Source organism: Meles meles, chromosome 7 (assembly GCF_922984935.1).
Source record: "Meles meles chromosome 7, mMelMel3.1 paternal haplotype, whole genome shotgun sequence".
In the NCBI taxonomy this organism is placed as follows: domain Eukaryota; kingdom Metazoa; phylum Chordata; class Mammalia; order Carnivora; family Mustelidae; genus Meles; species Meles meles.
In genome coordinates this window covers 123,700,357-123,704,028 of record NC_060072.1, presented here as the reverse complement: position 1 = coordinate 123,704,028, position 3,672 = coordinate 123,700,357, and the positions used below count along the sequence as shown (strand labels likewise).

The 3,672-nt window shown below is 47.4% G+C and overlaps 1 long non-coding RNA gene across 1 annotated transcript; it reads right to left on the bottom strand.

The window, feature by feature from the left end:
* Positions 1–514: 514 nt before the first annotated feature.
* Positions 515–3,139, bottom strand: LOC123947045. Its single transcript, XR_006819692.1, has 2 exons — positions 2,589–3,139; positions 515–705 (listed from the first exon to the last, which is right to left on the bottom strand). It is a non-coding gene; the product is annotated as an uncharacterized LOC123947045 (long non-coding RNA).
* Positions 3,140–3,672: the final 533 nt, after the last annotated feature.

The window sequence follows — 3,672 nt, the reverse complement described above, 5'->3', positions numbered from 1 at the left end:
GCTAACAAATTCCGGGGATGCAAAACCTATAGCATACATATAAATAATTGGACTCCGCGGCGTAAACATTAATTCAGTGCTTTTTAAAAAAATGAACAACCTTGTTTCCCTGAGTTGTGATACTTCTTCTCTCCTTCTGGATTTTTTATTGGCTCATTGGTGCCAATAGGAACAGCTTCTAAAACTGATTAGCCCTGAGAAAGACTTTGTAATCAAATAAATCTCAAGTAAGGCATGCTTTCAATTTTGTTTAAAGGGGAGTTTTTTGTTTTTTGTTGTTGTTGTTTTTTTTTTCTTTTTCCCAGCTCTGCTTTGTTTCCCGGAGAAAGCTTGGTTATCTTTTGTGTTCTAAAACACGCCCGCTTCTGTGATTTCAAAGGACAGGAGAACAAATTCTGTTTGTAACTGGCCAATTTCAGCTCCAGAGAAAGACCATGGAGAAAGCAGTCTGTGAATAAGATCTGAATAAAGCATGTTATTAGATCTCAAAGAGAATCGATAGAATCTAATGTCGTTTTCCTTGCATCACATCAATAAAGCAATGTTGTTGGGAAGGCATTACAATCTTGTCTTCTCTTGTTGGTTTGAAAGCTTGTCTTTTTTGTTGTGGTAGCTGATTTTGCCCCTGGGTCAACTGTCCCAAGGACTCATTTGTTTTGTTTTGTGATCCATCATCCCCGCAACCACACTGAAGGCTCAGAACACCTGGGGAGATAAATAGATGTTATTTTTATTATCTGTGCTTCATACATACATTTTAACCCGGAGCGATTACACGGTCAAAGTCACACGTTCAGCGGCGTGGGGAAGGCTGAGGCGCAATTCTGCGCAGACACATAATCTGTTTAGTCAGGCTGAATCTGGGGGATCGTAGGATCACCCCTTATTTCACTGCTGGAGACAATTATTTTCTCACAGTTCTGGTGGTTAGAAACCGGACATCGAGTCATGTGCAGGACTGGTTCCTTCTGGGGCCATGAGGGAAGGGATTGTGGGAAAATACATTTCTGTTGTTTAAACCCCTCACGTCGTGGGGCTTAGTTAGGGCATCCCCTCCGCCCCCCGCCAACTAATACCGGGTTGTTGCTGCCACTTTGCCGATGATGAATGAGAGACCCTGGTCTCCTGACAGTGAGCCCAATGCCCCAGGATCACGTCTATGGGGCTTTCCTATGCCAGAGCCCAGAAAGCCCAGACCGACCAGCTGTTTGGTGCTCACAAGTGTAAGGACCTATTTAGCCAGAGCGACTCCATCTTGGTTAAAAGCCATTTTGTTGTTTGTGCAGTAAAACTTAAACTGACCCTGCCGCCCCCCCCCAAAAAAAAACTTACTTAAAAACAAGTCTGGGAAACCAGCAGAATATGGCCAGCCAGTTCCTAATAACAGAGCCCAGAATATAAGGCCAGGTTGGCCAGTTCCTGATAACAGAGCCCAGAATACAAGGATAAGTCAGTCCAGGTGGAGATATCCACTTAGTAAAAAGTACACATATTGTCACCCAAACCACCAAAGAATGTAAACTCCGCCTTTTGGGCACCAACCTTGAGCGCCAATTCTGACCAGAGTAATAGGTTAGTTCAAACAGCTACTATAGGGTAAATTGTAATTCAATTAGCCACCTGCCTGTGACCTAACATGACTACAATCTCATTGGCCACCTATATGTGGCCAGACTTTTGCTCTATAAAAGGTAGTTTGTAAGATGGGGAGGGGCCACCCTCTTCGGAGGTGTCCCTGACCAGTCAGTCAGTCGATTCTTGAGCCTGTAAGCTGAAGGTGGTCGCTCTCTATGGAGACAACCCTGGCCAGTCAGTCTGACTTCTAATGCTTAGCATAGAATAGAGCTTTGCATAACTTTAACTTTGTTTCAGTCTCGTTCCCCTGGCTGATCAGTCTGATTTCTAATACTTGGCATAACATAAAGCTTTAAATAACTTTCACTTTGTCTCAGTCTTGTTTCATTTAATAACGCACCTAACAACAAGGTCCATGTTTAGCTTAGACATGGAGTAAATCTACTCTTCTCTTTGGTCAGCAATTTTTTTTTTTAAGATTTTATTTTGGGTGCCTGGGTGGCTCAGTTGGTTAAGCAACTGCCCTTGGCTCAGGTCATGATCCCAGAGTCCCAGAATCGAGTCCCACATCAGGCTCCCAGCTCCACGGAGAGCAGGCTTTTCCTCTGGCCCTCTCCTCTCTCATGCTTGCTCTCTGTCTCTCAAATAAATAAACAAAATCTTAAAAAAAAAAAAAAAGGAAGAAGAAGTTAGATCCCAGGGCACATGACACCCCAGTGCTCCCTGTGCCTCATGGGGCAGCCATCCCACAGGTAGTTTCTATCTTAAGAAAGACGGGCTAGTCACTCCTGATCCCTTCCTTCCCACAAAGCTGGTCCTACCTGGAGGCAAGGCTTCCTCTGAGATGCTCATCTACTCCTTTAGCAACTTAGAGCTTCCTTAAAACTCCACAAAGCAATAGTTTCCTCCTTCTCAATGTGAATGTTGGTAAGTTCCATTTTTCTACATTTGTAAAATATATCTGTATCCAGAAATATGCCATTTGTATTTAATGCAATCTGCCCAAGACTTACTTTTCTTGTTGTTTTAGGGGGGAGAAAAGGTCCAGATGCTTTCATGTTGATGAACAGCCATCCCAAGCCTTCCCAGTAAGCTGAGGTCTGCAGCTTCGGTCATCCGTTTCTCAATTATCTTGGGAGAAGTAGGTCAGGGATGAAACAAGCCCAGGAAGCCAGGGGTTTGGGAGAAGGACCACGGGAAATGGCCCTGCCATGAACTAGAGTGACCTCGAGCAAGTGCAGGAGTCGACCTTGGGCACCTGGCACCCCACAGGCCTGGGAGAGCTGTGACCCCATACTTCTCGATGCAGTGGTGGTCCACAGCGGCCCCTCCTGTCCTTTAGAGATGTGCAGCCACATGGCCTGGACCGAGCCTCCTCCTTGGCACCTTCTCTCATCAGACCCGCCTGTAAATAGGAGAGCAGTGAGAGGAGAAGTGGCAGAGAGAGAAGCAAGGGGAAACAGAGGCTTCGGACTCCTGGTATTTGCTAGATCTTATTGTCTCTGTAGCTACTCGAGGGCACGAAGCAGAGTTGCTGGCCACTTCTCTTTCTTGTCCGAGTAACTGCTTTTCATCAGCCTCCTGCCACTCCCCTCCCCGGAGAGCCCTTCTTCCCTCCTGCCCTGCTCCAGCTGCAGTGGGCTAAGCCCCCTCCCCTGCATCCCGGAAACCCCCTTCTTCAGCCCTGGTTCTCCTGTCCCCGGCCGGTGACCCAGCGTCGGTATTTACACAGCATTCGTGGCAGACAGAGCATGATGACTGGGTACTAATAGTACTGTTGAGTCACTGGCTTCTGAACAAAAACCACCAGATGGGGGGAGCGGTGCTGAATGTCATCCCACCCCCAACCTCCGCTGTCTGCACAGGGCCGCTGTCATCGGAAAGGCTGCCTGTGGACGGTGGCGAGGGGATGCCAGGCGCTTGATGTATACATGCGTGACCTCCTGGGAGGCTGGCCAATCTGGGGAGGTGGGCGGTGGTTCCATTTTGAGACACACGGCAAAGGAGGCTCGCTGAGATCCCTGGTTGCTGAGGGGATGCCCTGGTGTGCCAACCATTCCTAAAAAGAAAATTGTTCAGGGGCACCTGGGTGGCTCA